At 56.7% G+C, this 12,653-nt stretch overlaps 1 protein-coding gene across 5 annotated transcripts in view; it reads right to left on the reverse strand.

The window, feature by feature from the left end:
- The window catches only part of RAI1 (retinoic acid induced 1), a 76,556-nt gene that overhangs the window by 31,176 nt on the left and 32,727 nt on the right, over positions 1–12,653 (reverse strand). For 2 of the 5 annotated variants that reach the window (XM_075104748.1, XM_075104749.1), the window contains one exon: positions 9,661–9,741. The exons of 2 other annotated variants lie outside the window; for them this stretch is intronic. The gene's annotated coding sequence lies outside the window, so the exon portion shown is untranslated. Of the gene's footprint in view, positions 1–9,660; positions 9,742–11,219; positions 11,400–12,653 lie in introns of those variants that run through there. One more of the 5 variants, XM_075104750.1, reaches the window with a different exon arrangement.

Below are 12,653 nucleotides of genomic sequence, written 5' to 3' on the forward strand. Positions count from 1 at the left end.
CATTTCCAGGATAATGCCGGCCCAGCCGCCGCTCGCCGGTGGCCGCTATCGCAGCTGTGCCGGAAGGCCAACGCCGCGCGGATGCTTGGAAGAGATGCTCGCTTCCTTGGTGAGAGTGGGGCTGCTGTGAGCCCCCACCACCCCGGCTCGACCTTGCGCTGGGTCTGAACCCTCTGCCCGACGCTGCCCACACCCGGCCATGCCCCGGGCTGGGGTCCGAGCCCCCTGCTCTCGCCCGGCAGAGGTGACCTGTGATAACACCTTGGCTCGCCTCCTCCCAGCCCCGAGCCACACGCCACGGGTAACCGCCATGCTGCCGTCCCCAACAGCCTCCATGCATGGGGACGGGGCGCACGGGAGGGCAGGAACGAGAGGATGGGCAGCACCGGGGCGGGCAGCAGCCTTGGCAGCTCTGCCGGAGAGTGGGGTAGCACCAGGGAAGGGCAGACAGACCCACCTTTGGGACATGTCCCTAGCTTGGGGACACCAGCGGTGTGGCTGTATCAGCCTCCCCCACGGTGCTGCTCCAGGCAGATGCCCCAACCCAGCGCTCACCAGGGCACCTTGGGCCTGCCCACAGCCCCCAGGAACAGCTCTGCTTATATTCACCCTGATGATGGTCCAGAAACCACATTTCTTGTATCATTTTATTTTAGCACAGCCAGAAGTAAAAGAGGACAAACCCCAACAGGGCTCAAAAGGGTGCAAACCCCCTTCAGAGGATGCTACAGCATCCCACAACTGTTCCTGCAGCTTCTCCTCACCAGCCACCCTCTCCCAGCTCCAAATCACGCTCCATTGGGGTGGCATGACCTGGGCACAGATCCCCGTGGTCTGTCCCCCGGCCAGCACAGTCAGAGGCTCGAGACACAAACCCCAGAAGGCAGAGATCACCGGGCACAGGGGGCTCCGCCATCATCAGGATGAGGATGAGGAAAGGAGAAGCATGATGCACTGGGCTGGCCTTGGGTTTTACGCACCTTGCAGGGCTGTGGTTCCCACCCGCATACAACACTCCAGGCTTGACCCCTCCTGCTCCAGCCAGAACCCCCACCGGGCACCAAAAGAGCAAGAAACGCCTCATGCTGAGCTCGGCTTGGGGAGATGCCGTGTTCAGGAGGTGGGGGTGAAGACAGAGCTCCAGGAACGAGAAGGAGGCAACTGCGAGACTCTCTGGGGAAATTGGTGCTCCCTGCACCCTGACAGATACAAATACGCTGCTGCCCAGCGACTCCACGGGAATCGGCTTGTGCCACCGTGAGCTGTACCTTGAGTGAATAGTAATTACGCTCCTACAGCCCCGACTGCCAGGGAGCTCCGCAGGTGCTGCAAGGATCCATGCTGCTGCAGGACAAGCTGGTGCTGGCAATGTGGTGTGTCCCCCAAGCAGAACCCTCTGCAGTCAACGGGGACGGTGTCTTATTTTCCCTGGATGTTTTCCCGTTCCTCTTCCTGTAAGCTGGAAGGCTGGGCGATGCCGCAGCGAAGGCTGTGAGTCCCGTGACTCCGGCAGGAGGAGATGCAGGAGCCCCAGGCAGCGATCACAAGAATGGGGAAAGCAGCAACCTCAGGTTGCAGATTAGCTTCATTTTATAGCCAGGGAGGCAGAAACCTCCCGTGGTTTCAACATCTCGCTGGAGACCACACAGGGAGCCTGGGGAAGGCCAGGGAGAGGTCGCAGGTTTCTGTGGGGCAAGAGCATCCTCTCCCCGGGGAGGGAGGAACTCGCAGTCAGATGGACCCTGGAGCTCCCCCAACCCATTGCCGCACCCTCAACTTCAAGCGGGGCCACGCATTGCACCCCTTCCCCCTCTGACCCCAAATGCCCCCCCTGCAATACTGGCGGGGGCTGCAGGAACCAGTTTGGCGGAGAGAGGCTCTTTAACCAAGTTTAAATGCACTTCCCTTGACTCAGTTCCCAGTTCAGCGTAGAGGAGACCCAACTTGGCTGGCAGCCACGGCACTCAGCTATGCACGTCCCTACTGAGAGACACATTCCTCAGCACTGCAGCTAAGTGCAGCACAGCCTTTGAGGCCTTCACCCCTCCTTCAATGATAATTTATGCCCTCTGACCCAACTCCCCCTTTTAAATCAGGCTGATCAATAGAGAAATCAGACAATCCTTTTAAGAAACTATCTCATCTGATCCTTCCAGCTAATGATCTCTGCTCTTCTTACAGCTGTTTGCAGATATGTAGCCCAGGCTGCTGGGGAAAGCAGGAGGAAGAAAAGCCACAGGGCGAAATTTCTCCTTCCCTCAGTCCAAGCAGGAGCAGCGGCATCACTCCCAGTTTCATGGGAGTGAAATGGGGGATGCCAACCCCTGTCCTTCGGAAGACTGGAGTGCAGGCTCCCATCGGCAGGCTGATGGCTCCTCCGGCAAGGCTGCACACCAGCACTTGCTGCTGAGCATCGTGCTGCATGGAAGCTCCGGCTCTGAAAATCTGCCTCTTCGCCCGTCTCACTGCTGAACATGCCCTTCTCCCAGCCTGGGAGCCCTCCGAGGATATTCTCCTTCATCCTTGCTCTTCCTGTAGGCTCCAGCCTCCCGGCATGGCTTTGCATCGCTTCCCCTGCAAAAAAAACCCAGCAACACAAAGCACCAGCCCCAAATCCGGTTCCTGGCTGAGCCACGGTCGCCCACACCCTGTGCCATGCACACCTGCGGCACCGCGGCTCCCAGCTCCTCTGTGCACAGAGGGGAAGCAGGGGGCACTGGGGTCTTCATCGCCTGGCCAGCAAACCCTCACCCCTTGTGGGACCCTGCACCCCTGCTTTATCACGGCAGCAAAAGCACATGGGTACAGCCACCTTCTGCCCACGGAAGAGCTAAACCGGATCGGTGGAAGAGGGAGCGATGGCCAGTGCGGCGCTTCCGCACGGGAGCGCTTGGGAAGGAGAATGGCATGGCAAATGTCCACGGTGGAGCCTCCAGAAGGGCTTTATTGATGGCGGCTGCATTTCTATTTAACTGGCAAAGGAACAGGGTTAACCAGCAAAGAGGGAAGCACCGGAGAACCCTTTAAGTCTTCAAAATAAATCGCCTCCTGGAACAACCGCTCTTGGTAGCCAAATGTCCCCTTCTCCTTTGTGCACACTGGGCTTTTGACATTTATTACACTGCCTGAGAACCACCCAGAGGAAGGATGCTTTTCTTGCATCTAAGGGCCATTTCTCATCCTGGCACACTCAGACAGGGATTTCTCCCTTGCCCAGGCAGGATCTGGCCCCCAGCACCCCTTCCCCACTGGGACTTCACCCCACAAACCACCCAGGAGGCAGGATGGGACCGTGCCCCAGGGATGCTCCGCACCCTCCCCGTGCCTGCCAGGAGCCTGGGAGCAGGCTCCAAGCCCATGGTACCTTCAAGGTCCCCCCATCACGTGTCCTTTCCCAACCAGCCCTTGCTCCGAAGCCAGAGAGCAGATGCAAAAGCCAAAGGGTCTGAAGGGCTGCCGCAGCGCAGCGTGGTACAGGTCCTGCCACAGCAGTCACAGTGAATTACAAGGTATTAGAGCCCCGTGCCGCCGTGCCTCTCGTGCAGCAGCAGTCACGGTGAAGGACATGCTATGATAGGACTAGAGTCTCCTCCGGAGAATCCAGTTGCTGGCCTGGTGAAAGGCAGTGGTATGAACAGGCCGGCCCTGTTCTATAGATCATACAGCGACAGGCATGGTGAAGGACACGCTATTACAGGACGAGGCGGTGCGGGGGGTTTACCCAGCGACAGCGAAGCTGAAGGACGCAGCGTTTGGGGGGGGGGGGATGGCTGTGCCTCGCTGGATCAGTGAGTGCCCACGCCTTTGCGAGCCAGCAGCCGTGAACGTTTTTAATTATTCTTTCCTACTTTATCGAGCATCTCATTTTCATTTACGCGCTGGCCATCTCCACCTGAGAATGTGGCTGGTGCCGCTCCTTTCCAGTGCTGCTCCTGATCCCCCTCCTGCCACGAGCCGGGGGGACCCATCCAGGGACCGACCTGCCCTGCAGCTCCTCTGCATGCCCCATGTGATGTCGAGGACCATAATGGAGCTGGGCAGAGCCTCCCTGATGCTCAGTGTCCCTCCTCGTCGGAGCACAAGTGCTGAGCGCTAGTTTTAGTGGCTGCCATAAACGCAGCAGGAGCGGGGTCCCCTGGTGAGGCATCGAGCGGTGACTAAGAGCAGAGATGACAATAAAGCAGAGGAAGCAAGGTCTGACTGCAAAGCAGCAAACCAACCCCCCAAATCCAGCTTGGAGGCACTGACTGACGATGCTCCCCCAAACCAGAATGGAGCCCAAGCCCTGCATGGGTGCAAGCTAAGCCAGTGATGGGGAGACGGGCTCTCTTGGGATCAGGCTGAGCTCAGGCCTGGCGCAGGCTCAGTTTGGGTGGAAATCCCATAAACAGGAGGGGAGAAAGGCTTCCCCCCATCAGGATGCTGGGATGGAGTTCAAGCCTCTTAGCAAAGCACACAGGGAGGCTCCTGCACAGCCCCTACGTATAAATCTACCCCCTTAAAATGTTCTCGGTGGTAAATGCGGTGGAGATCGCACACAACTTGACAGATCGAGGTGTATTTATGGTGCTTTGGCACAAGGGATACAACCAGTTGGGATTTTTGCTTGGCTCTACCACTCGGGCATAGTGCAGCCACAACAAACCCATTTGAATAACTCGTTTCAACCAAGGCAGAGATCCAGCCTATTCCCCACGGAGCAAGCGCCAGACCTTGGGCCAAATTAATCTCCAACGGATCTCCATCAACTTCATGGAGTTACAACCACAATTTGGCCCATGCATGACACGTAAATCTGTTCATTTTTCTTCCGATTCGTCCAAATACTGCAGCATTTGTTAGTGCAGGAGAGGGACGCATCCTCCGGGAGAGATCTCTTTGGATACCGCGCCAGCCCTTCCTTTTTTTATTTCCTTTGCCGCCTGGGATAAAAGGGAGCGAGACTGTCCGTAGTACGCATCTGAGCTGTTTGGGAAAGAAAGAGGAATTTCCTCCTGCCATTCCCAGTCTTTTGATAGGCATTTGGGATGCAAGCAGGAATAACTCAATCAAGACAGAGCAATTTTTAATTAATTTGTGGATCCCTTTGCCGGCTGATCGCCTTGGAGACAAAAGGGAAGCCTCTCCTTTAACACTTGTGTGTGCCTGGTACTCTGAGCCTCCCCTTTTCACCGGCGCATCTTTGGTCTCGAAAGCTGCACAAAAGGAAGAATTCCTTGATCTTTTGCCTCAGCTTTTGCTAAGGTGGAGAAACACGAGGGGGAGCTGGGTTGAATTTTTTTTTGGGTTTCTTTTATATTTTTTGGAGATTATTAAAGCCCAAAATGCACGTGGGGGGGGGGAAGGAAAAAAAAAAAAGGAAGGGGGGAAAAAAACCCCCTCAAACCTAAGAAAGCAGAGCATTTTCCCCTTGCTCTGTTGACACCTTCTGCCCAGCCCACTCCATCCCCAAGGGGAGGGAGTTGAAAGGTTCAAGCTACATCAAGTGGTGAGTAATGCAGCAGGAGGCTCCTGCTCGGGGCCAGGCTCTCGCCCTGCGCGGTGGCTCCCTGCCCCGTGCCCGATGCTGTGCGGGGCAGAGCTGAGCTCCCGCCCTCCCCTTCTCCCCCACCGCCAGCGACAGTGGGGATGCGGGAACTTCCTAGGCAGTGACTGACACTACAATTATCGATTGCCGGCTGCAAAGGCTTGCTCTCGCCTCCCCCCCCTCTTCTCACTTGTTTTCTTCTGTGCAGCAGAGTGCCAGCCTTCAGAGACTGCTGCTGTAAAAGGCTCAGATTGACGGGGTGTCAAGATATCCGCTGCCCCTGGCTTTTAATGTTCCCTTGCAGGGGGGAGTGGGAAGAGCCCCTGCACTGGCGAGGGGAGCTCAGCTAGCTCCAGAGGAAAGGGAGGAATGGAAAGCCTTCCTCTCTCCTCTGTTGACGAGATGCTCTTGAACCACAAGCAGCTTTTTCAGCCTTGGCTTGGCTGCGTGCATCTCGGAAATCTCAAGATGCTGGGAAGGAGGAAAGGCGGCGTGCCAGCCGGCCCCCGCCAGCAGCTTCATCCTGCCCAAAATCAAGGCACCTAAGAAAAACACCACCCTCCCCACCAGGTCTCTGTGGGGTGGCGCACACACATGACCGCGTGGCCATTGGATTTCACCGTGGCCATTTTGGAGGAGGGGAGGGCAAGAGGCATCCTGGCCAGACGAGGTCACACAGCAAAGGCTGCAGAAGGACCACAGCTCCCCAGCTTGGGTGCATCTTCTGCTGCTTGGCACCAATGACATCCAGGCCAGAGGGCTTTCCTAGCGAAGACTGGCAGAGCAGGAGCTCCAGGTGCCCTCCTGGATCCTCCACCAATGACTGCAATGCCACTTTGGGAGGCCACCCTACCCTATGGCCCTGGGAACCAGGACTCCTGGGTCCTCCACTAGCCCCATCCCCAGCTCAGCTGGCCACCTCCGGCAAGTGCCATCCCTGCCACAAAACGGGGATGGCAACCTGCCCGTGGAGGTGTTTGAAAAGCCTGGCGGCACCTTGGGACGACAGCTAAGTGTTATGTGCTGAAGCCAGAGGCCTGAAATTAAAGCCAGCTCCGCGACCGTCAGTGTCGACACCTGGTGATGGGAGGAGAGGGATTGATGATGGAGAGTCTGTCGCTCCTGATGCATCGCTGTCAGGGTCAATACACAATTCTCGGGGAGATCAGATGTGCAGGTTAACTGCTTTGCCTCCACACTGAGCCGATGGGCTGGTGGAGCCCCTTCCTGCTCACACATCCTCTTCCCCAGGCACACTCAGCCCCACAGCCACCAAATGCCACCGAGAGCAACCCCAGAGCTCATGGCCCTTGTTTTCATCCATGTAGAGCTAAGTGTAGCTGTAAAAGGTGGCCAGGGCTGGGAGAGGGACATGGGGGCAATACGGACCTGCCCCCCAGGCGCTTTCAGCTGCATCAAACCAGCCCACTGTCACACACAGCATCCCTGTGGGGACACGGGGCTTCGGAACAGCCACCATTTCCCTTTGGTCACAGAGACACTGGCCACCCAAAGGGTCCTGGGAGGGGGAGTAGGTGTGACGAGACCCCTGTGGGGGGGAGCCCCATCTGCCAGTCCCCCTGCCTGTCCCCGTCCCAAACTCCTGGGCAATGGAAAAGGCAGAGGTCCTGCTGGCTTGGTGGCCATGTCCCGCTCTGCACCCTAGGCGGGCAGAGGATCCACGTGGCTTTGGCACAACATCTGTCCCCTCCAGGTGACACTCTGGCTGCAGAGAGCCACCCTGGACCCCTGTGGGCCAGGCGAGCCGTGACAGCAGGGCTGCATCGTGCCCTCTGTACCAAGCGGTCTTGTGGCACCCCGTGGCACCCCATGGCACCCCGCAGCTGCGTGGGGCTCCCCGCTATTGCAGCAAGCCCTGCTTTGCACCCTCTCCGCCGGCCAACCCCACTCGCCATGCCGGGCAGGATCTGTCCCGCAGCGCAGGGGGTCCTGCGAGGACGTCGAGCCACCCGCAGCCAGACTGCAGCGTCTCACCCCGCTGGCTCCCGGGGTGGGTTTTAGCCGCACATCTCCTCCTCGAGCACGGCACAGCCAGCAGCAGCCACCCAACCTCCCTGGGGGAGCCTGGAACGGCCCCCTCAGGGGGGACCAGGGGGTCTTACCTGCTGGCAGCCTGGGTTGCCAGTCCAGGTCCAAACCTGGAGCCGACTTGGGGGGACACACATCATCACCCTGACCTCGGCACAGCCAGACTTGCACCAGCCCCCCCAAAAACCCAAGAAAACAGAGTGCGGCATGAATAACAAAAGCAGCGATCAGTAAAGACTCTCCCAAGAGGCTGCAAGTTCTTCAATTAGAGCTCTCATTATAGGAACGAGAAACTCCATGCCGTCTTCTGTACGGATAACACTTTTTTTCCCCCTCTCTTTTAAAGAAAAAAGGGAGGGAGGGAGAGGAAGGCTGCATCTCTAATGCAACAGACAGGTCTGCTGAGATTCACTTTGGCTCTTATTTTGACTTTCATCTAAAAGAGCTGCCCTGGGAATCCATTAAGTCCAATTTAAATCGGCTCTCCGCCCTCACGGCTTCTCCCCGCCTTCAAGCCCCCCCCGGCTCCCTTCTCCCCCCCCCCTTGGAAGCAAACAAACACAAAAGCAAGGCCAGGCAGGGCAGGCAGTGAAGGGCAGCACCGGCGTGGTTTCGGAGCCGTTCCCCGGGGAATAACAGCCATCCCCGGGGCAGTTGCTCAATCTTTATTTCCGCCCAAATAAACACAATCCGGCCACGTTTGGATATCGCCTCAGTATCACCCACCTCGGCGGCACTTTTGGGGCACCCATGGTCTTTCGGGACCCGCTTCTGTCACCCACACATCTCCCCCCTCCACGCACAGGTCTATTTTCCTCTGATTTTATTATTTTTGAGTACAATTAGCTCCATTAACGCCGCAGCCAGCAAAGTTGGATGGGATATAATCGCATACTTCACTCCAGGTTTGTTTTTTTTTTCCCCAGCGAGTTTCCCCACCCCAAGATCATTCCTCTGCCTTTGGGAATCGCCCCCACCACCACAGCCCCGCAGCCGGGCGAGGGACGGACCCCTCGCCTTTCAATTCACCACACTCATTCAAGCTCCGCTTCTGTCGTATAAGCAGTTTTCCAGCTCTTCCCCCCCCCCTCCCCGTAACACGCCCGCTCTGCATTGCATCCTATTCATATGTTTTCAATCATCGCTGTTTCATTATTTAAAACAAAAGCACACGGGCACCCCCCCAGCAGCAGGCTCTGAGCCCCCTCGCCCGGCTCCTCCGTTATTCCCTGGTTTGTTTGTTTATTGATGTCAAAGGAGGATTTGGGGGCGAAAATTTGCAGTGGGAGAAAGGGAGCGGGAGGTGAAAGTCCCACCGAGGGGCTTTCCAAAGGCGCAGCCAGATGTGCAAAACCCCACGATTCCTTGGGTTATCTGTTAGATCCATTTTTTTGCCTGCCCCGCCAGCCACCGAATAAAAGAAAGAAAATCCATCAAGTCAGCGTTCTCACGTGCAGACAACGGCAAGGGTAGCCAGGCGCCCGACCGCGGCACCGCCGCAACTTTTATAAGTATAAAACCATGCACATCGATAACTCCTAAATTGAATAAGCCTCCCCTGGAAGACTTCCCTCTGCAGAGGGTTTCGCAGCCCCGTGCCCGTTATTATTTTAACTTTGGAAAAGTAGGAGTCAGGACAAGCAAAATGAATCCATCCCTTACACGCACAAATATTCCAAGTCTCAGCTGTATCTTTGTTCAGACACCCATCACTCGGCAAGTCAGGAGGATTTTTGGACCGGTTGCAAATTTCTTTATTACTTCCAGAAAAGCAAAACACCCCCCGCGCCCCCCCCCCCCCCTCCCCCGCCGCTGCTGCAAATAGGACACACGGACACGGACACACACACACATACATCCCCCCCCCCCCCCAACTCCGCGATGCCGGCGCCGTGCATCCATTCAATTGCAGCGGCACACGAGTTGCACAAGAGAAAAATAAATCCGGGAAAAGCTCCGTCCGCACCTCTCTCCCCCCACCTCCCAGTTCTGCTGCGGCTTCAATAAAAAAGAAAAGACGGAAAAAAGGGGGGGGGGGGGGGGGGGGGAGAAAAAAAGCACAAAGATGTAGCTTGCAACAATACCTGCGATGGTCCTCGCTCTCTCCTCTCTCTCCTGCTGGCTCGCTCTCCTCCTCTTCCAGAGCACAGTAGCCAGATTAGATCCTTAGAAAAAAAAATGTGAGAAATAGCACAATTCTCCTTTTTTTTTTTTTCTTTTTTTTTTTTTTTGCTTCCCTTCTCAGCAGCCCTTCTGAGCTCCTTCACTAACCATTATTCATAGACCACTAGGGGATATAAGGTAATTAGAAACGGCCCTATAGCATCCAGCCTGAAAATGTAATGCCAGCGGTAGGAGTGGTGGAGGGCTCTGGCTGCGGGCGGCTCCGGCAGAAAGTGCTCGGTGGAGCTGGGGACGAGGTGAGAAGTGGGGTGGAGGAGAGGGCGAGCGGCAGCGGGTGCTGGCGGCTCTCCCTGCACAGCCCAGGGTGGCCAGGGATGCCGAGGGGCAGCGGCACGGGTTTGGCTTGGGTTTGAGGGTGACTGGGTTTTTTTGGGGGGGGGGATTTGGGGGATTTTTGGGGTGGCGTGTTTTTTTTTTGGAGTGGGCTCGCCGTGCCCGTGCGAGCCGAGCTGGGGCTGCGCGCGCGTGTGTGTGTGTGTGTGTGTGCGTGTGCGTGTTTGTGCCAGGAATAGCAATCAGCAGAGGCAGCACACAGAGCGCAAAAATGCCATCATGCAGGGTCAACAGAAAGCTGCAGACATTTTTTTTCTTTTTTTTTTCTTTTTTTTTTTTTCTTTTTTTTTAAGCTTAATCCTCTGGAGCGGGGGAGAGGGAAAAGGAGGAGGCTGCTGCCTTCTTTATAGTTTTGATTTTTTTTCCTCTTCCAGCCTCGTAGGATCAGATTAACCGCCCTCCCCTCCATGCACACACACACACGCCAGCCCCAGAGATCCCAGCCCTCCACCAGCGCTGCACCAGGGAGATGCTGGAGTCGGTGTGGGGTGGGATGCGGGTGTCGCCGCCGCGGTGAGCTGGGTGGGATGAGCTAGGTGGGCTCGCACAGCAGTGGGGAAGGAAAGCAAGAGGGAGGCAGCACGGGGGGGGGTTAGGGGGGGTGGAGGCAAATGAACAAATCACACCTGCAGCTTTCTGCGCGCTGTAGCCAGCTGCAGCCCAGGCAGGGACCGGCAAGAAAAATACAGGCACATGGGCTCCCAGAGCCATGCATCTGCGGGGATTTAGGTGCACAGTGAGCTGACAGTAGCTCATCGCTGAGAGCGATTGCTTTTGGGGGGGTTTATTTTAGGAGGGGGGGAAAGGGAGACGGTAACAAAGAGCAACCCTTCCCTGCACACCGCTTCTTCCAAGGGGTAAATAAAATCCGGTGCAGAGGCGAGGAGGGGGAGCTGGTCCCCCCGCAAAGAGAGGCACAGCGCTGCCTGCCAGGGAGGGCTTTGGTGGCCCTGGCACACCGGGATGCCCGCGTCCTGCCGCCAGCGGTGCCCGTGCGAGCTGGCCGGGGTCGCTGCCGTGCAGCTCCGTGTGCGCTGGCTCCTGCCCGAAGGGTGCAAACGCCCAGCCCTGCCTCCTCCCATGACTCCGCTCTGAGCCTCTCTTTAATTGAACTAAAGCTGTTCACCTTGATAACGCAGCACGGCAGCAAGTTTCCAAGCCGTACGCAGGGGGCTGGAGAGCTATTTGATCCACTTCCAAGGTGCTGCCTTTCAATTCAACCCCTTGCTCTTGAAGGATGGATAACCAGGCCCTCTCTTTTCCCTGTTAATTACTTGAGATAGCAGGCATCAAGCTGCAAAACAGACCAAACCTCGTAAGGGGACCCAGCATCTGCCAAAGCAGACTGCTTGCTCTAATCTCCCCCGTCCCCTTTCTCCTCATCCTCATCCCCAGCCCGGCCCCAGCCTGGCTGTTTATAGCTGATACACCACAGCATGCTCCCAGCCACCTCCAACTTCACACGTGCCTCTCTGCAGGACGGTAAACCAAACAGGACCTCACGGCTCTCCGGGGAGTCGGTGTTTATCCCCCATAACCACCGATCCGCCCTGCCCTTCACAGGGAAGAGCTCCTCCACCGTTTCGCACCATAGGCTGCGAGTGCCGCCCTCGTAAAGCCAAGCTGGGACATACCCCATGGGCACCACCCCCAGCTTCTCCTCTGGGATTCAGAGGAGACTAAAGGATCTGTTATTTTTACCCTACAGTCCCATAAATTTAGTGATCTGGTCTATCTGGGTTATTTCACAGCTCTGGTATGTTTGAAATCCCCACCTCCGGGAGTCCTGTGATTTCAGGAGAACCTCAGCCCTGTTCTCCTTAAACCCTGACCTCACCGTGGTGAGGAGAAAGGTTGAAACCACAAGCCCCAGAGAGCCCCATATGCAAATTAAATCACCACCAAATGCTTCGTTTCTTAGACACTGTGATTTTTTCCAGTGGCTTCATAGTTCTGCGATTTACGGGTTCACAAAGGCTGATTTCATGACTTTTTGGCACTTCTGAGGTGCCGGCACCCGCGTCACCTCCATTTGCGTGACATGGCCGTGTCTGTCCCAGTTCAACCACTGGCTGGGTGGGAGACCACCGCCCATCACAGCAATTAACTTTACTCATTAAAGCCTCCGAGCTCGTAGAGGATGCTGCTGCACAGTTGTGCGGATGGGAAAGTTTCCATCCGCTTGGTGAAATCCAGCTCCAGAGCATCCCAGCGGGTGGCACACAGCCCCACTTTGGGTGCAGATACAGCCCTGAGCCCCTTGCGTTCACCGTTTGCCTCTGTGGAGCAGATCTCACCCCGAGCCAGCGCAAACCCAGCACGACCAGCATCGAAAAGCCTCTTCCCATCTTCCCTGCTGCAAGAGCATGGCTCGCCTTGCCGATCAAAGTCAGGGCTTCCCTGGAAATAACCCCCCCACCTCCCGCCCTGGGAGGGCTAAAAAATAATGATTCATTGCAATGTCATCTCTGGAGCTGCTAAAACAAAGGCGCTCCGGCTCCCTCAGTGTCTCACCACTGCGACCTACAAAGATAAGGCTTCCTCCTCCACGCTGAGAAAT

Source organism: Phalacrocorax aristotelis, chromosome 10 (assembly GCF_949628215.1).
Source record: "Phalacrocorax aristotelis chromosome 10, bGulAri2.1, whole genome shotgun sequence".
NCBI lineage: Eukaryota > Metazoa > Chordata > Aves > Suliformes > Phalacrocoracidae > Phalacrocorax > Phalacrocorax aristotelis.